This window comes from Rhinolophus hipposideros, assembly GCF_964194185.1.
Source record: "Rhinolophus hipposideros genome assembly, chromosome: 15".
NCBI classification, from domain to species: Eukaryota; Metazoa; Chordata; class Mammalia; order Chiroptera; family Rhinolophidae; genus Rhinolophus; species Rhinolophus hipposideros.
In genome coordinates this window covers 2,549,071-2,576,257 of record NC_138061.1, presented here as the reverse complement: position 1 = coordinate 2,576,257, position 27,187 = coordinate 2,549,071, and the positions used below count along the sequence as shown (strand labels likewise).

At 43.5% G+C, this 27,187-nt stretch overlaps 1 long non-coding RNA gene across 1 annotated transcript; it reads right to left on the bottom strand.

The window, feature by feature from the left end:
* Window positions 1-1,147: 1,147 nt before the first annotated feature.
* LOC308508042 lies at window positions 1,148-20,144 on the bottom strand. Its single transcript, XR_013994976.1, has 4 exons — window positions 19,666-20,144; window positions 5,185-5,270; window positions 3,385-3,458; window positions 1,148-2,682 (listed from the first exon to the last, which is right to left on the bottom strand). It is a non-coding gene; the product is annotated as an uncharacterized lncRNA (long non-coding RNA).
* Between the last annotated feature and the right edge of the window lie 7,043 nt (window positions 20,145-27,187).

The window sequence follows — 27,187 nt, the reverse complement described above, 5'->3', positions numbered from 1 at the left end:
CCAGTCAGAAGGCCTCTGCTGAGCCTGACGAGAGCAGCATCAGGGCGGGCAGGCGATGGGGACAGAATCAAGATGGCAACAGGGTGTTCACACATGGAGCTGAAGACAAGCAGACAGGCAGTGTGTTCTGTCAAGAAGCTCATTATAAAGGAAAGGAATAAAATAATGCGCTGGCTTGAGGGGGACACATGATTGAGGAAGGAATTTGGGGTTGTATGCTCTCATTTTGTTCAGTTTAGGGGAATGGGCAAGCCTCACCTGCCTGTAACTGTAGGTACAGGTGCACTACACAAGTGTAGTTCCCTTCAGCCAGCCAGTGCATTCCAGTGCTTGCTGATACTGAAATTTCGTTTTTGAAACGTTTGTATTTAAATATGTATTTTATTATTTACACAATTAACATTTAATCTTTATAGAAAGGGTATAAAAATATAGATTAAAAATGCTAAAAGGCAATCGATCAATTAACATTTTAATATATATATATATATATATAAAAGCTTTCTATGCCTAGATATGCACATATTAAGATATATTTTAGACAAGTGAGTCTTACTCTACATAATGTTTTATAACTTGCTTTCTTTATTTAAGAGTATATTGTGAACATTTACTACATTAAAATATATATGTACATATATGTATATTTACATTTATATAATAACAATGTGTGTACCTAATTCAGACAATTAAGTTCACGAACTTTCTCGAACTTAATTGTCTGACCCCCTCTTATACATCATACATAACTAATATGTACATATGTTATTTTTATGACTGCATTCTGCATGTATTCCACTTTCTGTCTGTATCATAACTTAATGTATCAATTCTCTACTCCTGGGCTTCAATTTTTACCCATCATCCTTTTACTTTGCACATTAATCTGATTAATTTTTTAGATAAATGACTAGAATACCAGCACCACAATTCCAGTCCTTTGTCATGCATTTGTGCACTTTCCTAAAGTTAAACATATTTTATCCAAGTACTACCAGCTTTTTCTCAAGTTTGCGAAATCCTGCAGATGAAAAGGAAATGTGACTGTTTGGGGGTACCCTCACCCCACACAGGAGCAGAAGATGCATGCAGTGTGTGCAGAGTCTTTTTAAATGGTGCTTATTGTTTTTTTGAGGTTTTTTTTTTTCTAAATATAAAATTGACATGAGGGAGTTTTTGAAAATGAGGATGGGTTAAACAAATATTAATAAATACAAGGAAGAAAATAAAATAACCCTTAGCATTATGCAAAGTCCATTTTGTTCTGTAAGAGCAAAAGGAAGCTGAAAAATGCCTCTCCTGTTACCTTATACTGCATATAACACAGGGTTGTTCAGAAAACAGTAGAAAAATGGAAACCTTGTTCTGGTATCTTTGCTTTTATTCATGTAATCATTCAACAACTATGTACTGAGTACCAACATCTGCAAGGCAAGCTTAGACAGGCAGATGAAAGGTCCATTTGGGGACATGTGGCCTGTGAGGTAAATGCACAAAGGTGGGGCATCCAGCAGTGAAGCTCAGAACCACAAGCGAGGGCAGGTTTCCCCACTTGGACTTGGGGGGGGGGGGCTACCTGTACCCCCACAGGCCAAAAGAAATTGAATCCGTTAGGTGCACAATCTCTTCAAAACAACTCACATTGCGTGGTTTCGTTTGTTTCCAATTGTAAAATGGACATTAGGGTAGAGAATTTTTTTTTCCAATCTAAGGACTGGTTAAAAAGATAATAGTGAATGCAGCCTGTAAAAAGTTCTAGAATCTTCTTTCTGTGCACACAACATATCGGGAGTGCATGTACTGAATACTGATATAAATGTATTCAGCAGGAGGTAGATATAGTTATGCTAGCATGTAAAGATATCTAAGATATATTACATGGAAAATGCAAGTGAAAAATTGATTATACATAAATCATACACACACACTAGTATATGCATAGCAATCTTTTAACAAGTATTTTAAAAACCCTTTAGTATCAGTTATTTTATAGGAGAGCAGTGGAGGGAGCAAAGCTTTCACACTGCATTTTATTTACTTTCCAATCATGTATACGTTATTTTTAAAATTTATTTTCTTTCACGTGAACAGAGGTCATCTGGGTGATGGGATGAAAGGATATTTTGTTTTCTTATACTTATCTCAATTTTAAAAAATGAATACATTCCATAAAATAAAAACAAAGTTAACATGTAATGCTCATTGAAGGAATTTGGAAAAATCAAATAAGCATAAAGAAAAAACGGAAATCACTGATGATTCATTAATTTTAGGATTAATGAATTAATCTTCATTAATCTTCGCCAGCTGTAGCACGTCCTTCCAGACATTTTATACATACAGACATGCAGGTATGTTTTTTATATTGTTGTACTCACAGCCTTCACTAAGCTCTAGAATCTTCTTTCTGTGCACACAACACCTAATCCTGAGCATGTGTACTGATCATTGATGTAAATGTATTCCGTTGTCACCATCATAATTCTGTAAATGCGGGTTTTTCTCCTCCGCTTCACATAGTCTGTGCCGTTACTGTTCCAGGTGCTCCGCGCACTTCCAATTCCTTGATGCTGAAGGTCACAGGTGACATCTGTGCCCAAGGGCATGCCCTCCCATCATCCAGGACAGCGTAAGTCCGGTCATCCCCAGCTTGTCCAATAGTGGTTCCATTCCCGTTAGCACCTAATAGCATTTCATTTAATTAAAGTCAGCAAAAAAAAAAAAAAATATATATATATACATATATATATATATATATATATATATATATATATATATTCCATTATATGTGCAAAGCATAATTGTGTTTTGCTAGAAACTAAAAAGGAAATGGAACCCATCGAGCTATCATGGAGCTCTTCCTACCTGCAGCATTCTTAATACAGTGGTACCTCAGTTTTCGAACGTCTACGTTGAGGAACATTTTGGTTTATGAACGCTGTAAAGCCGGAAGTAAATGCTTCGGTTTTCGAACACAATTCAGAAGTCGAACTTGTCACATGGCTTCCGCTGAGTGCAAGATCCTGAGGCCTAGCTGTCGGCTGTTTTCGAACATTTCAGAACTCACGGATAATGTTCAAAAACCGAGATACCACTGTACTTTGATGTAATACAGTGGTCCAGGGAAGAGCTTCATAGAGAAGCAGACACTAGCTCATTGGATTCTGCTGTCTCTCAAACTTTTCATCACATCGTGGAGCATTCGGTGGGTGACCTGTTCCCACTCCCCATCCTCCCCCACACACAGGCACACACATGCCCAGGCACTTGGCTCCCACACGCTGTGAGTAAACACACCCAGGGAGCCTGCCACTCACCTCAGGAATCCGTGCTTGGAGGGAAAGCTCTATGGATTGCAAGCATTTGGGGAAATAGCATCCATACCTACATGATGTTCGTTTCATACTTGGTCAGTTTCGTTACTCCATCCATGGTGTTTCTCAACATGTGAAATCCCTCTGTAAGATCAGTGAAGATCACGGTTACAAGTGTGCAGAGGTGGTCACTGCTCCGGGTTAAGGCCAACCACTCTTTCCAGGCAGCTGGGCAAACCTTAAGCAGCTCCTTTCCCCTATCCTGGGATTCTGGCCCCACTGCTGGTCCAAGGGACTCACCGAGGCAATACTGTCCCGCAGGCACTCCACCTAAGAGGAGAGACAGCCTGCAGACCACAGCACGGATGATTTACAAAGAGCACGCCCAGGCCATCTCAGCCATCACAGCCCAAGAGGTCAGCCTGGCAATGTCTCACAGGGGGGATGACGTTTAGTTGCAATGGGTTGCAAAGTGGGTGATCCTTTGTCTTCTCATCAAATGTTCTTTGGAGCAGTCTGCCACACCATGGGAGCATTCTTTTGAGTCTGTTCCTCACATTTTAAGAAGCCATTATGATGTCTAATTTAGAAATAACACTCATCTCCTTGAATGTCTCAAGTATTCAAATGATGTGCTTTTCTTATAAAAATCACACCCTTGTTACTGAAACGAAGTCCCCACGATGTATGTAAAATTTATTTCCAAACTGTGTCTACTTTTATGGGCGAAAATCATCAGGAAAAGCCACTGGCTACAAAAACTGCAAACAAAATGAACCTTTAAAAGCTAATGACTTCAGGGTGGTTGTTCAGACATATAAAGTAGGTTGGGGGCTTACACTATTTGTCATTAACACATATTCTGAAAGCTTGGCTAATATAATGTGACACAAAATTAGTCAAACACAATTCATGCAATATTGTTTAATTTTACTCCTCATTTAACTTGGTTTTAAGCAAAATCATTATGTCACATGGTAACATTCACTTGAAGAAGAAATATTTCAAAATGGCCGCTGCCCTTAGGAATGAGTTATTAGGGCTCCATGCTGAACACATTCTTAACTATGAAAACTATAAAGCTAATAGCTTAATCATATTTTGACACCATCTACATACTTTATGCATTATTTACAAGAAAGACATAAAAATGAAACCACTGAATATCTCACACAAGACTTCACCGTCATAGTTAACTGGTTAAAAATATAACACATTTATCTTCCAGGGGCTTTATATTTGCATATAGATATTTGCATACCATGTTGCAATGTGCTGTTAATGTAAAATTTAACCTTTGTTCTTTCTCTCTGATGTGCAAGGTATACTCATTAAGTTAAAAATAATGGCAAAAATAAGTCTTCTGGTGATATACATTTCATAAATTATTCCCCAGAGCAGTGAGGAAAGGTAAAATGTGGGTGGGAAAATGTTTAATTGAATTAATTCCTCATTTTCTGTATTTTTATTTTATAACCCCGAGACAGAGCAATTTGACTAGTATATGTCAACCCTATGAATTGCAAAGGACCTCGTCTCCATTTTTCAAGGTGTCAACCTGCTTAATCCTGTATTAAAACAATTGCACATTTCAGGAGGGAGACAAATGTGCGATATCATTTTGCACACCTGTTAAATGGATGGCCGTTTATGCCATAGACGGAACACACAACCACAATACATAAACCATACTGCCTTATCATTCAACATTTGGACAAAATGTAGGGGGGGGTTTAGCTTGCATTAGGTTATAATAAGCTATGTCCATTTCTAATAAAGCCTATATATGAACTTTTACAGAAGAGAAACAAAGACAGAAAATAATCTGTTCTGAGACTGCTACTTGACTATCTAAATTGCATTCTCTTACCTTGTTGACGTACTCCCAGTCCGACATGCATTGTTGCATTAGACTCAATATGTGAATTCATGCTGAGGCGTGACTGTGGGATCACTCTGGGAATGGAAGGAAAAGAAAAGCCAGCAAGTCCGTGGAAGGAAAAGAAAAGCCTAATGTCCAAGTCCTTTAATGAATGGTTGCATCTCAGATGATCTCCACCCAAAATGATTCCCAGGTCAGGAGAGCAGTGGTGTGTACCCTGTCGATAGCACCCGACGAGAAGGGACCACACACATCCCAGCCTGGGGGGGTGGTCCAGGAGACTGTCCAGGCCGTGCCATGGTGTCACAGTGGGCTGGGAGGAGAGGGGGGCTGCAAGGATTCAGGCCTCGGAAGAGGCTGCAGGAACACGGCGAGAAAGCAGCCCCCACCAAGGCCTGTAACGTGCAGACAACCATCCCAGGGCCCTGAACCCCAAGACAGGACCATTCCCCACGATTTTTCATTCCCACAGATTCTGGAGCTGGCAACTCAGAGACAGGCCATACATGAGAAATCCAGGGCCCACCAATGAACAACCCGACCTGCGGTCACACAGCCATTAGCAGCCAGTGGAGCCTGGACTCCTGACCCCCAGGCCTTGCTCTGTGATGCCTCGTCTCATCATGGATTGTAGTGACAGCCCCGGGCTTCCCCTAGATTTCCAGGGGCAGTGGTCTTTCCTGCTTCCTGTCTCCGGGGCAGCCACCAGGCTTAGCGCCTGCTGACCAGACCCACCCACGCCTTCCGTGCGGACCCCCATGTACCACCTCTTCTGGGAAAGAGAAGAGAACTCAGTCTCTGGGGTGTGTCTCCTGGGTACATTCCAGATTGCGTCCACTGATTCTGATGCCAGCAACTGCCTTTGTGGGGCTGCAGTAACGCCACCATACCATGTTCATCAGTGACCATGCTCAGAATGGCCACCGCCAGGTCCCAGGCGGGTGCACACCCTCCCCTCGGCTCCCATTCTCCCAGCGGGATCTTTCTTTCCCTTTTGATGAACATGCTATTTCTCAGCAGGCTTGAAACATACATAAGCAACGGGAATGTATTTATTTAGTACATTTAATCTAATCTGGAGACTTCTGCTTTCTCATTTTGGAACCACTTTACAGATAAATGCACTGTGATTAGACCTCATTTTCTGTAAGAAAGAAAAGAATGACCCCAAAATGCTAAGTGCTTTTAGAACAAGCAGCAGCATTGGCTCCCAAACTGAACTGCCGGGTCCCCTGGAAATGGAGGTAAATCTATTCGGCAGAAGCGTACGTAGGACTGAACTTGACTCATTTGCTATGTTTTCTGCACTCCTATGTGTATGTGATTGCTCTTGTAAAGGTTCTTACCGAGGTAAATAAAATCGTAGAAGCTTGGAAACATACTATTATTACAGCACAGAGCTAAGGTGTATAGAACGGGAAATAACTCTCCAAGGGATAAATTACATGTGATGAGGGCTAAAAGAATCCAGTTCCTGTTTCAGGAAGTCGTCCAGGCGAAGGCAGAGGCTTGGCACTTTCCGCGTGCCTTTCAAGACAATGCACGTCCACCAAAAACATTATTCTTCACAGAGGCCCCAGAGGCCACGCCATCACGTGGGGGCCGTACTTATTCCATTCCCTCAAATTCAACACAGATCTTCTTTATTAATTTTAATTTGTCATCAATAGCCTGACGGGCTCTCTTTCGGCAAGAAATACTGCATTAACTGTTTCACTCACTGTGGCAGCTATTAAAACCGGGATGGTGATTAGCAGGAATGAGGTCAAACTGAATAATGTGAGGATAAGTCGCTACCAGCGAAATGTATAACACAGGAGGATTTATTATGTTCACTTGCTGAAATGTAATTTAAAAACAGGGTATCACCACCTGCTATGCTGGCTCGTAGGTTTACGCGAATCGTTTCAACGTTTCCTGCTAATATGTTTATTTGCTTCTGGCATATATTACCATTTACTGTATTTCTAATAACTACAGTTAAAATAAACTTAATTGTTGCTATGTACTTCATGTAAACATAGCAGGTAAATAAATCACCCCATGATTAGCTCAGATCATGCAAATTAGGGTGATTTAATCATCAATATTGGCAACAAAAAAATTAGTATTTGTAACCTCCTTGTAAAAACTAAATTTAGTTCTCCTGTTGAAGAGTCTGTTTGCTAAATAAGGCTGTCACTGAGTTGCTGAAAGACTCCACCCAGCTAGAAATAATGTGACACCATTAAGCGTGCTGAGAAAATTGTTCAATGTTTACAGATGCTAGACGTTCACATGTAAACTTTACGTGCGCTTTTTTTGAAAAATTGGAAACGCAGGCACATTAGGAGGGCTGGCTGCTGATCTGGAAATCACAATCCACAGCTTTCAGCTGCACATTTTTAGGAATCAGATCAATAATGTAGAGTTCTCTGTAATTGTTTAAAACTTTTTTATTGGGAAGTTATTAAATTGTGGGCTAAAAATAGAAAATATGTATTTTAAGTGTGCAGCATAATTTTAAAATGCAAGTTTTAAAAAAAAACAAAACTGAGCAGCCATGAGACAAAGTAGCATTCTCTCAATGCTATTGGTCAGTTAGTCCAGCGTGGCATTTCATCCTCACACTAAACCTGTAAATCACTTCGTTTAAGAGCTTTCAGGCTCGGATTTGCAGGTAGCTAGGAATATGCCACAAGTGGACGGTGGCACAGGGGCAAGCCACCAGAGCCAGGCTGAAAGCCACCTGATTACAGCAGGCAAAGCCGAGCTATGGCACAAATTCAGGTCCACAGGATTCCACGGGGTCCGATTAAAGGGAGAGCCTGCAGTGACACGTTTCCCCTACAACTTTCATACCTGTGCATTTGTGCAAAAAAAAAAAAAATGAAATTGTAGCTTCACCATTCTGGAGGGAGGTGGTAAAAATCATGGCTTGGCACAAAATTTCAAAACAATCACAAGAGGCTCTTGTATTTTTAGAAATGTCAAGAAGTAGTTTAAGAAATAATTTTTAAAATGCTTTGAGTAGCCTGCGTATCCTATAAAACAAGATAAATCCTAATGTAAGAGAGCCTGCTATTAATCATAAGGATTTGTCTCATGATGGACAGAACTGTACGCAGCACCATTGTAAGTCTTGTTTTGAACCTTAGAAAGAACACAGCCAATAAACACTGCCAGCTCCACGGTTGCCACCTCCCAGGCGGGGGGCTCTGTATGCATGCAAAGGGAGGAGGTAAAGAAAAAGGCACACCAAAGGATACATGTATTTGTGTCTTTTACTCCTATGAGCTGCCTCAAGCTTAAATCAAGCAATGCTGCAGGAGGCAATTTTAGTCGCACTGTCTCCGATGTCAGAGCTGTCACATTAGACAATCAGAGAACTTTTAGAAGAAAAGAATGAATGCTAAATATTGCCGTCCCCTTGGCGCAGCCCCACACCCACCTCACCCAGGGAAAACTAGCAGCCTGGGTACAGCCTGGGGTAGAGGCACATTGTCCCCGCCTGCCCCACCTGGATGCAGTTCCGCCCCCGATCCCCCTTCATCTAAGGCGGCAACTGAGGGCTTTACATATCAGCTCAATTTGAATGGATGATGGGAGCAATGTTTGTAATTCCACATCAAGCAGCCGTGGTGTCTGGCGTGTATTTGTGCTGCTGTTTGGCAGGTGGTCCTAGGGCCCCTCTCATCCAACATGTCAGGTCTACAATCAAACAAAGACGACTGGTGAATTCACTTTTACCGTTAGGCGAGCTGAATGCTATTACCCGCGTATTTGTCACCGACCTGCAGATCCCAGCCTCTCATCTGCCATCGGGATGGAGGCTACAAAGTGAAGAGTCGGGGACATGCATTTCCCAGTAACTACCTGCTGCCAGCTATTATTTTAAGGATCCTGTGATTTTCTTTTATTTTGAGCAGAAAAAACAAGGCAGCTGTGGTAATAAAAAGGCGTATCAACTAGTCACTTCCTGGCAGATTTGTCACTGGTGTGGATACAGTGGAGCCTTTTTTGTTGTTGTTGCTAGAAAATGTATACACTCGAATATAATATTGTAAATCTGGAGTATGTGCTTCCAATAAAACCCTTTTTAGTGCCTTGCATACTGGTAAACAAAATAAAAATGTATGCATCTTATAAAGAACTGCCGAGACATATGTACACAGGCAGGATACCACCTACAAATCAGGCTTTGACAGGAGATATTTTACATGATATGATTTTGGGGTGAAAGTTATTATTTTTTTATTCCTAAATCACATTAGCATAGCCACGCAGCCATACATTGTCAGAGCTCTCCAATAATGTTCCTAAATATTTCCTAAAGATGGATTGTATTTCAGGGCCTCCTAAGACCCAAGTTTAACTATGTAATTCCAAGTTGTGAATTAAATTGCAAAAACCAAAGTGCTTCTCGTGGTTCTTCTATTTCTGCACATGGCATAATCATATTGATCTTTCCGCCTGTTCAGTACGTAAAGAAATCCCTCCAAATCATCAGACATCAGTAAAACGTTAGTTGTCCAATACGTGTTTTTAAATTAATCAGGACAGAGCCTTGTAGAGGCAATCGCTCCTAGGGTGATACTTTGAAAATCACCACTAGGTATTTGTCTGGCCACATAATCGCAGACAATATGTTTAGGCGTCTCCCTGGCATGTTCTGAAAGCTGTTCAGTTGCTCAGCAAAGCCACGGCTGCTGCCCCGCTCACCAGCCCCCGGCCCCCAGGTGTGTGCATGGGACGAGCGTGTTGACAAAGGACTGGGGGCCTCAGTGCTCTGCCATCCAGAGCAGGACTTGGACAATCCCGAACAATGAAACCGGCCCAAACAAAGAGTGATTAATGACTTGGGGAGATGCAGTGCCGTGTCGGCCAGATATGCTCAGAGTGGGGCTTTGCCGGAGAAATGAAAAGAGTTTCAGGCTTTAAATATTTACTATTTCATTCATCAATGGAGCATGTCAACGCAGAAACAAATATTCAAACATTATTTTCCCAAGACTCCATTTCCACACTGTAGTCCCATGTAATGCCTATTTATGGCAATCAGCGTAATGGAAGGAAAAAAGGGTCACAGAGACCGCAGGGATTATGCAGAGGGGGCCATCCGTTCTCCTGGATTCTGTTTGTCACAAGGGTCTCTCAAAGATTCCACAGTGTCACATAACCTATCCAGTGTTGGGGACCAAAGTTTCATTCAGATTTTACTGCTTGCAGACAAGCTATTACTCAAAAAGCAGTCTGGCTCTGTGTGAAAAAGAACACTTTTATTATCGTTTAAAGGGTAAACAGTAGGAGATGCTCCTCCAAGTTGAACATCCTGCATTTCAAACAATGTTTGAAATCACTATTGTGACAACAGTTGTGAGCTGTTACTTTACAGTTGTCCATCATAATTGTCCAAACAATTTTTTCCTACTGTGTGTGTGGAGAGATGGCTCATATGATACTGACATTGGAGGGAGCCAGGGTGACCAAGTAACGCCCGCCCAGTGTTCCCTAAACACGGATTCACTGCATCTTTGCTGTTTTCATTTAAACCCAGTGGCGTGCAAGACCCGCCAGCACACTCCTGGGCCCATTACAGTATAGGCTTCCCTGAGTGACCTGGGCTCACTCGCCCTGGCCTGCTCTCTGCGCAAATTTGGTTCTCTGGCCAGGAGTGAGGCTCACCCTGTCTTGGCCCTAGTGTCAGCACTTAGCTCAAATGACACTTCCTCCAGGAAGCCCTCCATGGCAGATTCCAGACCACATTCCCTTCTGTACCCTCACTACCCCCAGCGTTCTATTTTCAGGACTTGTGCAACCTGACTTCTTGTCCTGCCCTCACTGCGTGGTGACTTCCCAGACAGAAGGGCCATGCACATTTCTCTCATCAGCCTTAGTACACAGCCTGGAGTATGGCAAGCTCCATGTAATTGGTTGAATGACGAATGAATGAATGAATGAATGAATATTTGCTTGATCCTTATAAACAGACAAATAGACAATTCAGCTAAAAGGTTTTAGTAGCATTTCACTTTCTATGTGAATCACTTAAATTGTTGTGTCTAACAGTCCAGATTCTCACAGTACTTAGGGCTGTGAACTTACTATCAAGATCCAATTTGGGAATTACTAAAAATACAACCGGCAGCATCCATGCACTTGCATGCATGTAGGTGCACACACACACTCCTCAGCACATTTAGAAAAGAAAACAGAAAGCTTAGGTCCTTGTGACCATTCAGTAAAGCTATTTCCACTTTGCACTTGAAGTTCTAGACTCAGCTTTGGCTATGACTTAAGAATTTCTGTTAGACTGAAGTTCAGGTACTTGAGGAAAGGGGGAGTGCCTTCTTCACTGCTCAGCATTTCACAGGAAGTGTGTGTGAGTGTGTGTGTGCAGCCGGAGATTGTTGTTGTTATTTTACATATGTAAGCTTCAACAGATCTGTTGGTTTCTCCCAGCACTGCCTTTCTGGGACAAAGGCCAATTTTCTTCATTTTTAAAATATCATAACATTTGTGTTAGCAGAAACTATTATAAATGCCATCATCTACAGAATTCCAGCTTAATTTCTATTTTGACTTTATCAAAATTTGAGAAAAACATCATTGGGGAAAGACAATTATCTGAGCTTAGCGTCAACCCACAAATAAACACAAACCAACTGTTCCTGGCAGCACGCAGCAAGGCAGGCAAGCCCCTCCCAATTACCGTTGCAGCAGCCAGGGCAACCCTGGCGAGGACCCACCTTGTGACCTCAGCAATGTGACTCTGTCCCAAGGACTGCACTGTGTGGTCTAGCACAGTGAAATTGTGAAAATCACACTAGAAGGCTACACAATATTCATGAAAACAAACTAATTTCTCACACTGACCTGAACGTGGGTCAACTTCTCGTCTGGTCCCTTTTAGCAGCTACTTAAACAAATAAGAGCATGAATGTCATGTCAGACCCAGTCCTAAGAAATCATGGCATTTTAAGGTTTTAGGATTGAGACTGCCTAATGCCTCAGTGGTGGTTAAACCTAGTAACCCTCACGTTGGTGGATGCTGATTAACCTGGGATCCAGTTTTCTCCCCGGCCTCATTGACAATCATCATGTTTCTCAACAGCTATCCTTTCTTGTATTTATAGTCTTCTTGGCCAAGAATGAATGTCTAGCGTTCCAAAAACTGTATTTGAGTGTTTTAACAAGTCCCTCAAAAAATGTGTTTGGTAAACTAATTAAACCTATAGTGAAACTACTCATCTGGAATATCAGTACTCATTAATGCTCTTCGAATCACAACTGACTTGATCACACAGATCCCATCGTCAGACATAATCAGCAGCCTTTGCCTTCCCAGCAAAAGCAGTGCCCAGGATGAGACCAGGGTGTGCCAAGCTGGTTCCTGGCTCCACGGTTGCTCATTAACACTCTTGGCTGGTAACTTCCAAGCAGAGAGGGAAACTGACACAGTCAAAGTTTACCAGTGAATTGTCTTAAGTTTCTCATAATAAAATGAAAAAGAAGGAAAAACTGGCTAACTCTAGATTGTCACTAAAATACATCATCAAGCCCCACCCATTCCATCGTGATGCATAAATAAGTAGCAGACCAGCAGCCCTATTCTTCCCATGTTAGTGACAGTGAGGTAGTGAGACTTAGTACTTCCCTTGGCTGGACAGACAGCATGGCACACCCTGAACCAAACGCACACCTTTCCACCTCCTTCCTCACGTCATTACCATCTTTGGACGTGACAAACTCCCTTCATTCTTTTTCCTCCTCCTTCCCTGAAACGTAATGTGGTTGGGTCTCTTCTCCCACCTGGTTTGAGTTCTCAAATTCAATCAAAACCCTTTTATGGTCCCCCATTCTGTTGGCCCTTTCTTGGGGCTCTACCCTGTGACTGAGCGCCTTGACCCCTTCCAATCTTCAGTGCTCCCAGACTTTCTGTGTCATTGACATGTGTCAATTCCAGGAGTCATACATCTTCTGGTCTCTTTTGGATCCTTTGGCCATAAACGTAGGATTCTGAAAGTCACATGTGGGATGTGGAAGAAGGAGTCAACGTAAAAATGTATGTTTCAGTGTTTTAGAACTCATGGAGCTGAAAGGGACTTCAGAGGTCATATTATCCCCACCCCCCACCCCGCCACACACACACACTCTACTTCCCAGAGGCTCAGAATGGTTCAGAGACTTGCTCGGTGTCACATGGCCAGTTGGTGGCATCGCCAGGGCAGGTGCAAGGTGCTGAAGCTCTGTACCCTACATCCCTCCCATGTGCAGCTGCTAAGGACAAACTTGCAGACAGACACCTGGCATGGTAGGGAGAGGAGCACTTCTCAGACCACGTTACTATATATGACACCATTTTATCATGCAAAAGGAATTAATTTTACAAGTTACATACTAAAATCATCTAACAGTGGAAACTTTAAACAAGACGTACAATTAGCCCAGCCCAGCTCTCGTTGGGGCCTCCTAGGTAAACATTTCAAAGCTTGAACTGTCACATACCTTGCCATAGACAATAACAATGGAAACTGTAACAATAGCTCTCGGGTGCTGGATGCCAATCAAATACTACAAATGGTAGAAATGCTGGGTGAACTGTCTCAGAATCTCATGAAATCCTCTCAATCAATATAAATGCCTATTATCTTTTCTCATTTTACAGATTAAGAAATTGAGAGGAAAAGAGAATAAGTAGCTTGCCCCAGGATATGAGCCAGTACCCGGAAGAGTGGGATTCAAACCCAGTCCTCGGGCTCTCTAGCACTGCCATGCCCATGTCCCAGACTCCGCGTAAGTTCCTCAGCTGCGGTTCTGCCACTGGAAGCGTCTTTCCCACCACAAAGTCATTCTGTCATCCACCCAGCAGATGCTGACCCAGGGCCTCCTCTGTGCCAAGCTGTACCCTCTCTGCGGTGGCACCACCAGGACGTTCTGGTGCTCCCCTGGCTTTCCACTGCCTTGGAGAATTCTGAACTTGACGGTTTAATGCCTCCTCTACAGTCTGTAATTGACCAGCCATTTCCTAGTCTTTATTATTCTTCACACACCAGCTTCAGGAATAAGAAAACCTTCTTGTTAAATGGATGTAGAATACAGAGGATGGAAAAAGGTCTTTGAAAGAGAAATGCGTTGATCATTTACCAGGAAGAAAGTCTGTGAGTGGATTAAAGCATATTCCCCAGGCCTTTAAAGATATCTATTAGTAATTTACAGAAATTATGAGAGCTAAAAGGCCTGTTGTTTCCAGAATTCAGAGCTCAGCCTGTGGCCTCACACCAGATGATGCTCAAAAGCGTCTCCCTGGGAATTCACATCAAACCCCGGTTCATAATTTATGTAATGACATATACTTGGACACTGATTAGCTACCTATCAGCTCTGTAATAAAGGCGGCATAACCCCTAGTTTATCATTCATTTATCTGAAGTCATTTTGAATAATATCACAAGATTGTAATGTAATCATTACGCTGCACAGCGGTCCTGGGCCTGCACCCGGGGCTGGCGAGGTCGGAGCCCTGGCAGGGCTCACACCGCTTAATTTGCTCGCTTCGTACACATTTATAAAATTGGAGTCAACAGTGGACTGTGGAAGTTGGACCCGTGAGCAGATGCTTCCACAAATTGATAATAAGACGTTCAACAGGAAGTACAGGAAGCCGTAATAACGGTAATAATCATCTTTTCGGGGAGTCAGGCTCGCACTTGAGTTTGAAACAAGCCATTCAGTGCTCAATGACTAGCGCGGATTTCCTTTGACTCTGCCCGACCTGAAGGGTTTATTGACATCCACTTGCTGCTATGAAACGCTCTATTAGGAGAACTGTGTCTTCGGGCCTCAGGTGGGGGAGGGGGCGGCAGGAGGGTTGATTCCTTGGAGAAGGTTTTTGGGAAGGTTCTGGAAGCAGTGCCACAGCAGAGGGGCAAAGGAGGTAAAGAGGGAACCCCACAGCAAGCAGGTTGCTCGCAGCACTGCCAGGAAATCTGCTTCAGACACTGAGATGGTGGAGAAGAGAAACTGGGGGCGATGGTAACACACAGTAAGGAGGGCAAAGGGGGTGGAACCAAAGGAATTGGGGTTCTGTCTGAGAGTGACTATTGTCATTTAGCGGTGTCAGTCCTTTCAGTCATTTCATTGTCAAAGGCGCAGACTAAAGGTTAGGTTACCTGGTACGTTTAGTTTGCGATGTCACCCAGTGTCCTGGCCCATCCACTGCTCCTTTGTGGGAACTGGCTGGGGAGGAACCATGATGCGAAATGCATAAAACATGGTTTTTGAGCTGACTTCGGAGGAGACTGCCAGGACGTCTGCCTCCTGTGCTCAGGTATGTGCAGAGCCACAAGGACCAACACCGAGCCTTTCCACAGTGGGTTCCGTCCTGGGCCTGAAAATTGCAGTGAGGGAAAAAAGGCCAGTTTCATAATAAAAAAGCAAACTCAAATGGCAATAACAAAAAAACCTGCAACCATGAGGTTGCAAAGATGGTCTCCATTTAAACAGAGCGCAATATAGAAAACAGTATCGAGTGTTCTCGCCAAGTTAGAGTTCAAGACGTCAAGCCACTTTCTAAGATGTGTTTGTTAGTTTCCATCAGATGTCCCCAACCCACTCAGTCCAGATTTGAGTTTGGCCACACTGGCCAGTGGCCCCACACACCATGATGACATCTACAAAGGATGACAGTCTACAGTGACCAGTCCAGGGGAGCTCCTCAGGCTGTCCCCGCAACCAGAGACCTTTCCAGTCAAGGTCCAGAGAGGACAGGGGCTGGAAGGGCCAGCAGACGCCCTGCAGCTGTAGCAGTGTCAGTAAAGAAGAACTCAGCAGAGGGTAACAGGGCAAGGGCACACAAGTCCTGGGAGGAGAGGCAGATGGCACAGTGGGGAGGGCCACAAACGGAGGTGCCAGACAGACTGGGTCACTGCCGACAGCTGACCTTGGACAAATTACTTGACCCTAAAGAATCTGTTTCAGATTTGTACATGGGGATAATGGTGCATGCTGCACAGATTTCCTGCGACAAATGAAGCAGGTGATAGCATTTTTACCAGAGAGCTTGGCACAGTTAAGACCTCCAAAATGCTTTCTTATCAATAATTGCTACTGGAAAAACAGCCACTTTGAGCTCTGGAGAGCAGAGCATCTTCTGACCAAATTTTCTCCATATCAGGATTCTTAGCCTGGGATGGTTCCTGATTTTCAGGACCTTTGCAACTAAATTCACAGTTGTGTGTGTGTGTGTGTGTGTGTGTGCGCGCGCGCACGCGTGCATGTACATATATACATAGTTATGTTTATGTGTGTAAACCACATGCATACATGCACGTGTACATATCTGCACGCACGTACATACATGCACGTGTGTGTACATGTGTGCCATGTAAATGTACGTACATATACCTTTTCCTGGGGAGAAGCCCTAGATTGTATCAGAATCACAGCAGGGCCTAGAAAGCAAGAAAGGCAAAGAACAAAGCCCTAAGAGTCACTCAATGACAATGTGGTTTCCCCAAACATGGGTTAATCACCTATTCCAGCTCGCCCCACTATTCAGTCCAAGCCTAGTAATTTCCTACAAAGTCAGCCTTGTCAGCTGAGAAATGGTGAGTCCAGCCGTGAGGAGAAAAGGGAGCAGGAGAGCTTTGCTGTTAGTTCGCAGAGGCCCAGGAGGCAGAATTTCCAGACAGGCCACACTTCTGTGTATGCCATCTTGAAAAAAATCAGCTTTAGGACGGGTCTGTCCCCAAGGCAAATGCAACCCAATGGACTAACCACCGAAGAGAAATCGTGAACAAAACTTTGCCAGGAGGTGGCAATGAGTCAGGAGAGTGGTCTGCTCCTCGCACAAGAGCTGGGACCAGGAGAGTGTAGAGACGCTGGGCGAGTGACCTGCACTGTTGGGGCGGAGACGGAAGGAGGCCCGTGTGTGGATGCAGTGCTCTTGGGGGACACGTGACAGGAGCCGGGAACACGTACTTGGAGGAAGCAATGACTTTCCAAAGGACCCGATTCATAAGGTGAATTGTTGTGTGGTAAACACCCACTCAGTCCTCAGTGGGCACAATCGCTCAAGTTTGAAGGAATCAAAGTCACAGATCTTTTCTTGACCAGATCTTTTCTTTTCTGTCATTCCTGAGGAACATTGAAACAAGCAAACAAAACTGTCTCCCACCAGCACTGGGCTTGCCTCTCCTGCAACTCTGGAAGCTTCCACAGCTTCTTTCCAGCACTGGCTCATGGCTCACTCCTGGGGAAGGTTTTGTGCCTGCCAGCAGGAGACAAAGGCAGCACATACGTTCTCCCCAGATACCTAACCTCTCCATATTATTTCCATGTCTTTAAGAGCACCAAACATACAAGAAAATACAACCATTCATCTTTTCCTTTGTTTTCCAGATAATGAAGCAATGACCAAAGGAATCTAAAATGTAATTCCACTCAAAATCTCAACAGGACGGGAGGGAAGTCTGGCCCTTAATTTTATTGGGAGAATTGAAAGATTAAGACTAGGTAAGAAACAATAAAAACAATAATCAAAGTGGAAGATTTGTCTGAACAGATGTCAAAATACACGACAGTCATTGAAATATAGGGATGTTGTGCCAGGGAAATGAAATACTTCTGTGGACAAGACTCCAGAAAGGTAATGTGTTGTGTGCTTATTTGTACAATGCTATGGAGTGACATTTCAAGGCGGGGGAAAATGCACTCTCATAAATGCTATTGGGAAAATTGTCTGTTTATCTGAACAAAAACATTTAGATATATTCTTCATACAATTCAGCAAATTTGATTACTAATGTTAAAAAATTTAAATATTTAAGAATATACAAATAATCAGACAGATTTTGTTTTTGCTTTTGTTTTGTTTTTTTTTTTTAACATAATGGGGAAATAAAAGCTTTTGTAAATGCAGAAACCAAAAAGACAAAGTTTGGCTGACGTCATAGACAAAGAGATCAGAAGTTGGCCTATGTAAAGAACACCTTCTAATCAATAAGAAAGACATGAGACAAACAATTCAATAGACAAATATGTAAAATACTCAAACAGGCTCCTCACAAATGAGCAAGAGCAAAAAGCCAATTAAACTTTGGAAAATATGCTCCTTCACATTACTATTGCAGGAAATAAACATTAAAACCAAAATGAAAAACAACACCCTCCACATTGGCAAACAGCCAAGAGTCTGACAACTTCAAAATTGGCGGAGAGCTAGGAAGCAGGACCTCACCCCCCGCCCCGTAAAGTACCGTTGGTACAGCCCCTAGGAAACGTTATCAGTACCTCAAAGAACCAAGAACGCACATAGCCTTTGGGGGTACACAACACCCCAGACATTTCACGTGTAGGCATATACCTGGAGAAGCCCTTAAAGACGTGTGCAAGTTTATCACATCCTTATTTGCAATAGTTAAAACTGGGAAAAACCCAAATACTCATCCATATACAAGTTGTTAAAATAAACTACGTACAGATGTATGTATCAACATGGATACGTCTTGAAGCAATGCTGAGTTTAAATAACTAGTTACCAAATAAAACTATACGACTTGTGAATGTTTTAAATACACACAAAACAACACCAACTACTCTTTATAGTTATCTACATTTCCAAGTAAAATATTTTTTATGACCTTTGTTATTGCACAAATTCACAACGGTATTTACGTGTGTGGGGGGAGGGCAACCCGCCTGGGTATGACTGAAAAAGGGATAAATACCATCTTTATGTTTTTACTTTATGTAAATTTTTAAGCTTAAGTACATTAAAATCTTATTTTTTGATATTTCTTCAATTCTTTGTACTTCTCTATATTTCTTAATTTTCCAAAATTAAAAATATGTCATGAATTTGAATATTTTGTTTTACCATTGTTGAACTGCATAATTTCATACACTGCTGTTTTGCCTTTTATTAATAAGATTACTAAATTTGGCTACATAAAAAGTAAAAGTTATGTACAGAAACAGCTCCGATGAACAGATGAAATTGCCCAACAATGAACAAGGAAAGCATCTTTGCTACATATATTGAAAAGAGTTCATATTTTTCACATAGAAAGGTTTTCCTCAGATCAAGATAAAGACGTGCTGGAAAACAGGGTGGACAGAAGAGTAAAGAAAGGCTGTTTGTGTCGGCGGTAAAGGAACCCCACCACCACAGTAGCACAGGTGAGCGGCTGGCGGTGCTGTGGGCCGCTGCTGGAACACAGCCTGTTGGGTCTGCCCGTTGTCTCAGATAACCTTTGCGGGATTCTGTCAACCAGACCAACGTGCCAGGAGAACGCACAAAGGATAAATTCATCTATGCTCCCTAACAAAAACGGGAGGGTGGGAGGGAAAGACTCGGGGAGCTCCTCTCTGGAGTATACAAGGGAAATGAGCTTATGTTCATGTCAGGCAGAACCTTTAGCGTTACAAAACAGAATCTAACTCAGTTCCAATAAGTTTAGAAGAAGAGAGCGTTCTGGGTTCACTTACCTACAAGGCCAACCAGGCACGCTCCTGGGTCGGGCTCCTCTGGGTCTGGCCCAGTCTTCTGGTCACCCTCCCAGCCCTGCCTCCTCTGTTGTTCCGCTTCTTCCCTCTGGCTGGGTCACCGTGTGCAGCAAAATAACCACAGCATCCAGCCGTCTCATCTTCACAGTACGCTGTCCATGGCCCAGAATGTCCAGCAAATGTTAATACTTTGTGAGTCGCTCTGATGAGACTGCTTAGGTCATCTGCCTTCCTCTAAACTACAACAGGTGTGGCCCCCAGGATGGACTCCCGGAGCCAGGGCTGGAGGTGAGAGACAAGTCCCGGAAATTCACTGAAACCTGGAAGCTACTGGGGCTTCAAAGTTTTTACAACTCGGACTTCAAATCAATGTTTGAAACTGGTATGTTTATGACTTTCCAAATTGTAATATGTGCCAAAGGGACGATCTGCTGACACTGTTTTCCCAGGACTGTGAGCCCAAGGGATCAGTTTACCAGAGTGGATGAAAGGGCAACCAGAAAGCAGGACACGGAGGTGGAGAGTGTCAGGATGGCGGCTCATAGGGCTGCTGTCATTGGTCAGCCCCGGTAGCTCCCGCCCCTTCTTTCTTTAGGACCTTAAGAGCGAAGGGCTAGATTGAGCCTCTGAGAGTATTAGTTTGCCCTTTTAAATGCAGGTTAAAAGAGTATGTGAATTGCTCTATTACTCAAAGACAAGACTACACCTATACCCAAGGTAATTTAGCTCCCAACTGTCAACTCATCAAAAGAAAAACTTGCGACAATTTACCATCTAATTTAAATTACATTATAATGGACAGAAACTTTTCAATTCGTAAAATGAGTGCAATGAGTGAAAATGGAATAAAATCTTGTCAATCTCAATCGCTAATACCCATTTTAATTACAGCACCTCTTTAAAAGAAAAAAAAAGAAAAAAAGAAGGAAAAAAAGCTTTTCCCAACCTTTAAAAGAAAATTAGCAGCTTAAAAACTCTCCTCGAGAATTTATTCCTTGGGCAATTCTGTATCAAACTCTATGTTCCGTGCTCCTCTTGGTAACCTGGGGAGAATAAACTATCATTTTATTTATATTTTAATTTAAAAAGTGACAAATAAATTTACTAGTAAGACAAAGGTAAAGGTAAATGATGGCTGAGCAAGAAAATGGCAAAGAAAATTAAAGAATGACAATTTGGGGGAGAACAAATATGAAAAGCTATCAGTCCCTAAGCGAGGACAGGCAGGTGACACTTTATTACACAATGGCGTGCCTTGCATGAAGCACCCGAGGTGGAGTCTTCCTTCTGGCACACTTGGCAGACACCCATTGAGCTATTTCCTTTGCCGGATACAGAGAAATTAATTTGCCATATGATTGTTACTTATGCCTTTAAAGAAAAATCATTATTTTAAATCACCACTGTTTTTTTTTTTTTTTTTTTTTTTTTTTTTTTTTTTTTTTTTAGCCTCTATATGAGAGGCTCTAGAAAAATCCGAATGTTTCTTAATGATTGGGGACTTATCTATTCTGGGACTATCTAGTACACAGTCTCGAGACTGCCTTTGAGTTTTGTCTCCGTCCCCTGTGTCAGGCTGTCAGCCGTCACTTGTGTTGTCATGGTGCCATCTTCTAAAAGTCCTCTCGTATTCCTTCCAGCCTGATGCTTCCAGCAGACCAGGAGACTGGAAACCGAGATCATTATGAATTGAATGTGAAAGCAGGGTCAATGACAACGTACTCGGCTCCCTGGCTGGCCTCTAGCACAATTATTTCAAGGCTCTCTGTTTTTCTAAGAGGCAGTGCATGCAGTCCAGCCTCAAACTCAACTTACTGGCTGGACGACCTTGAACTCAGGTTCCCATCTGTGAAATGGAGGAAATCATAGTGTGTCCCCCACCGTGAATACCACACACGTGGAAGGTGTGGTCATACTTGTAAGCTGTTATGACAATGATGATAGGGCTGGGTTTGGGGATGGAGACTGGGCTTGGGGGTGGGGGAGGTAAGAAACATTTTTTCTTAAAACTTGTTCTCTTGATTAACAGGATGCCTAAAACAAAAAACAACAAAAAAAGAAAGCCTTTTGGTATTTTACTCCATTGAAACCACTTTAAAGTGGGTTGCAGACACAACTGTAGCCCTATGCCTCTCCTTGGTCTCAGCTGGTAAGGCTGGGGGGCGGGGTTGGATTATCTCTTCCCTTCCTGAACAACTCCTTGTTGTCTATCTACTGTGTACAGGGCTTTGTACCAGGCGCAAGGAGCAGAGCCAGCCCCTGCGTCATGGAGCTTAAGGTCTAGTAGGGCAGACAGATGGGTCCCAGCAATTGGAAGTGTGGCAAGCATGGCAGAGGGAGTCACCCACTCACTGGGACGTCACTTCATCCATTCACTCTATCTGAAACCTGAAATCGGAGTTGATATTGGTTTGACTGAGGTCGCAGGACGTGTTGCAGAACGGGAGACTGGAGAAGAGACCCCGGAAGAGGTCCAGCCTTGCACAAAAGTCCTGACTCAGAAATGAGCATGGCCAGCATGGTTGAGAGACACAGCAAAGTGTGATGGTGACGATGGAGAGGCAGAAGGTATCTACCGTAGAACCACGCAGGGCTTAGCCCTTTGTTCCAAGCATCTTTGGAAACTATGAAAAATGAAAATGCATATACTTGATTTTTTGCCCAGTTTAATTCATTTACCTAAGACTTTGGGAAAACCAGATATGTTTGCTTTACCAAGTTCAAGGCAAGGAAGTTTTCAAGGAAATGATAGAGAATCAAAAGCCACTGAGTAATATATTTCCTTGGACATCAATAAATCTGATGGGTATCATTTTCCTAAGCTCATTTTTCTACCTTCAAAGATCATAGTTCGGAAGCCCAGCCAGACTGCATTCATGGTGCAGAGGAGTCTTTGGGCCCATTTATATGGGGAGAGATATTGAAATCTTTCCTAAAACGTGAGTGTATCAATTACAGCTGGGGAAAACTGCCTCTCGTTTTTGTACTATGCTCATGTGTGAGAGACTGGGTCTGCTCCACCTCTTTGTGGGGCAGGGAGGAGCATTCTTATTTTCACACTGTTTTCCTTTGCTCCCGTTTGTCCCTTGATTTTTATCGCATGCATGCACTTGTCTGCTTACTCAAAACAGTTGGAAAAAAACAAATAATTGCCTTGTCCTGCATCCCCAAATCCACATTCTCTGGGAATAAGTGCTGCGATGTCTGCTTACAGATCAGGTCCCAGCTAGGTCACACACTGTCTGTGGTCTCTCAGAAACCTCTCAGTCTTTGAAAAAGCACTAATTTTGCCTGTTTTATTTTTCTGGATGAGTGTTTTTTGAGTGTTTTTCTTCTGCAGAGTAGGAAAGGATAAGGCCAAGAAAGCTTTGCAATACTCCTCATTAAAAAAGAAAGAAAGAAAGAAAGAAAAAGATGGAAATTTGATCCCAGGGTTTATGCAGCCCTCCTGCAGCACCTGCCTCCTACCAGGGCCCCCGGGAAGCCTGCAGTGGGCTCCGCTCTCCTCCCAGCTTATGCCAATTCTCCCCTACTTAGAGCAAAACAAAATAAAGTGATTTAAAGATGTCCTCCTCTCCAGGATCTACAGACTGTCTGCAGGACATTAAGGGAAGCTGGCTATCAGCCCAAAGTGTTTTTTCCAAACCACCTCCTAAATATTTTCTGGCAAGAACACTGTAGAAAGCCCACACTGTCATCTTAGAGAGGAAAGACGGACGCTCACCCGTTGCTCAGAGCCTCTGTTTGGCCCCAAAGCCCCCAGGCACTGTTAAGTTTCACTGTGATCCAATACCCATCTGCCAGACGGGAGCCTTGGGGTGCTCTCAATGCCAAATGTATCCAGGCTGATATTTGCATGCAAATATGTAGCTAGAAATGAATACTATAATTAGCATCCATAGAAGCTGCAGGTCTCTGTTCTGCAAGGGCCCTCTCTGCACACTTGGGGTGGAGACACGAGTAGTGGATCCAAAAGCAGGTTTTTCACATTTGATCAGACACCACTATCACCTGGCTTTGAGGAGAATTACAGTCAAATTTGATACTAAATGTGAAGACCTAGGCATTTCAAGTGTTCGTGTTTATTTAGGGAAATTTCTTGCAGTCTGAGAGTCTGGAAGGTCAGACGTACAAATAAGTAGTAATGGAAAGAAGGAATATTCTGCTCAGAGAAGTTCTTCAGACAATCAGTGAATGTAATCAAAGGAAACCCATCGTTTCCCATCACCTGTGTCAGGTCTTAAATCTGGGTCACAGTCCAGTAATTAGGTGAAACAATTAAAACCTGGATGTTTTTGTAAAGGAAACCAGCAAGAATTAATTCAAGCTTAATTGCAGTGAGGCAGCCACTCTCTTGCATGAGTTGACTGAAGACGAACGGGGGCTTTGCTCTGGTTGACAAATGGGAGGGGACTCAGGCAACTCGAGAGAGATCCCCTCACCCCACCGGTTTTCATGGGGAGGCGGTCCTTTATGGCATGAATAAATGAATGAATGAATGAATGAATGAATGAATGAATGAATGCATGAATACAACAACATTAAACATACCGACTCCCCATTTGTTTCTGGATTAGGGCTATTACACACGGGTAGCAGATCTGTGGGCCACACAGTGCACTTCAATGCCCAGGAGACACAGTCCTTATAACGTCAGTGTTTGCTAAAATTCTTAGTCCTGTGAATGTGGAGGGCAGGCTGTTCCAGGCCGAGACCCTGATTCCATCCTCCCCTCCAAGGGGGAGGATTACCCTTGGGAGGTAATGAGGTCACGAGTGTGGGGCCCTTATGAATGGGATTAGTGCCCTAATAGAAGAGATACAAGAGCATTCTCTCTCTCTCTCTCTCTCTCTCTCTCTCTCTCTCTCTCTCTCTCTCTCTCCCTCTCTGCTGTCCACCACAAGAAGACACAGTGAGAAGGCTGCCATCTGCAAGCCAAGAAGAGGACCCCACCCGACACTGGATCTGCCAGCACCTTGATCTTGGACTTCCAGACTCCAGACTGTGTGAAATACATGGTGTTCTTTAAGCCCCCCCAGTACGGCAATTTGTTTCCTGAATGGACTGAGACAGAGCCTCATCCCCGGTACCACAGGATGTGGGGCTGGCCAGGTAGCAGACACACTGCAGCCTCCTTGCAAAAGGAGAACAGCCAACAAGCACTCATTCCCTAGCTGTTGTGTTTTCAACACCAATGTCTCCTGTAAGCAACTGGAAGACCCAGCACGAATAGCCCCTCTTTAGACAGAGTTGTGCTGAACAGAAATAAATGATTTTCCAAGGTTAACCAGTCAGTGGTGACAGTGGGACAGTCCAGGGCCTCCTGAATTCCACTCCAACGCTCTTTAGTCACCAGGCCATTCACCTTGTCAAGTGTGAGGCTGGGTCTCATCTCTGTGCTGACGGCAATGAAGGCCGCGGTATCTATCAATCTGCGCGACAGTCCTCATGAGTTAGCTAAGCATGAAGGGTGACAACCCCGAGCCCTAGGGGCCGTGACAAGTGACGGTCGTAGGGCCATTGGGATTCTGGGATCTCCAGAGGAAGAAATAATTTTTGCTCTCTGGCTGGCCGCTGGTCACTGGAGGCAGGGCAGCCTGTCTTGACAGGAAGGAGGGTCGCTAACTGTCAAGCGCTGGTGTCGCAGCCCTTGTTCAACAGTCTTAAGCAGATGGGGTGGGGGCACGGTCTGGAAGGGAGGGGCCCTGGCAGCTGAAGTACACCCTCGTGGCAGTGAGAACATGGGGCACCCTTATGAGAACGGGGCTGGCTCTGCAGATCTAATGTCGCCCATGGCTCACTGACGAGCACGTCTTCACTCCGACGGTTGAACGGAAGCCTTGGTTATTTTCATTCTGAAGTCACACAGGATGACACATCCTGTCTTCCTGTACGTCTTAGTCAACATGCCACCTGGTGATGCGCGTAGGTCAGGCTCCACGCAGCACCCCACCCCCACCCCCCAGTGCCCAAATTCCACATGGGCGCTTCTGGCCCTGGCACAGCCAGAGAAACGCTCCACGGATGTCCGAGGGGTTTCCACCCGGTGCCTTAGGGGCTGTGAATACCAAGTGGGCTTCCTACCTTGGAAAGTGAAATTTCCTGACGAGTCCAGCCTAGAGATTTCTTCCCACCTCCTAGTCCCCTCCCCGATTTAAGTGATAAGAAACAACTGGAACACGACTCTGGGGTGTCATGCTGTCAAAAAAATCCTTAATGAAATTAAAACACTAACGCTCTGACGAATGCTATTTCTGGCTGTGGAGCTGGGTGCTGCAGACGTGTGACTATCTGCGCTCGTCTGTCGGCCTGGTGGCTCCACCGCACAGGAGCTGCCGCATGTCAGCGGTTTGCCCCAGGGAATTCGGGTGGAATATTTTACACCTGAAGTGGCCTTATTTCAGGCAGTGGCACACCATGAAACGCAGCTCCACTGTGTGTGTGCAAGAGAAATGCCGCCTGAAAAACAGGGCGGAGAAATGGTGGGACGGGAGCCAGCCTGGAAATGTCCTTGGAGTGAGATCCACATTTCTAACTGAAATCTTGGAGGCGCCTCCTGCAAACTGCGATCTCTTTCTTTTCCTTAAACAGCCCCCTCTGTTGATCTCATGTAAAGAAAGACCTGTTTCCAGGGCAGTCGAGACCCTCATTCCCAAAACTGTATTTTCAGATGGAGGGGGAAGGTTACAAAGCCACCAGCACTCATTAGGAGTTTGCAGTTGGCTCTCAACTCCCTATCCCTATAAAATGAAAATTTTAAAAGTACATTTTAAAAAAAAGTTAATGAAATAATGATTTCTCTGAATTCTTATACGCTGATTTCTAAACTCTTAATTTTTTTGTGTTGGGGTTTGTTGGTTCGTTTTAGATAAGAATTTATTCTACACCAAAAGCAAACAATTTCTTTTTACACAGAGTGAATTCACCTAAAACCATAGGCTTCTTATTTGCAAGATTCACCAAATTCCTTACCCCACCGGTAACAAATGTCAAGTCTGGTTGGTTTTGAATGAAAACTCTTAGAGTGGAACTTATTGCTCAGTTTATCTCTTCCCTCTTTCTACTTCTGTCCCCAAATAGTATTAAAATACTTATGCAGAGCGGCTCGAGTGGCTTTTAGAACCATTCCTTTATTTTCTGCTTAAATGTTTTTGTTAAATGTCACAGTGGTAAGAGTGTTGAGGGCTAGAGTTCAAGAACACTCTGAAATGTCTTATTAATTCCTCATAGCACAGGTACAAGCAATGCTTAAAAAACAAAGCCCGGACAAGCGAGCCGTGGTGAGTCATCAAGGCCTGCACGTGGCCCATCCCTGCCATAGTGTGGGGACACCCACTTCTAAACAGGAAAATCATTTTTAACCCTGTTTTCTTTCTTCCGTGTTCAACTATCTGAGTCACATTCCTGACACTTTGCACTTTGTTTTAATTGAACACATACTATTAAATCCAAACTAAATTCTGAGTCTCAATTATCTGCAATTTTTGTCTTGAAAAGGAAAAAA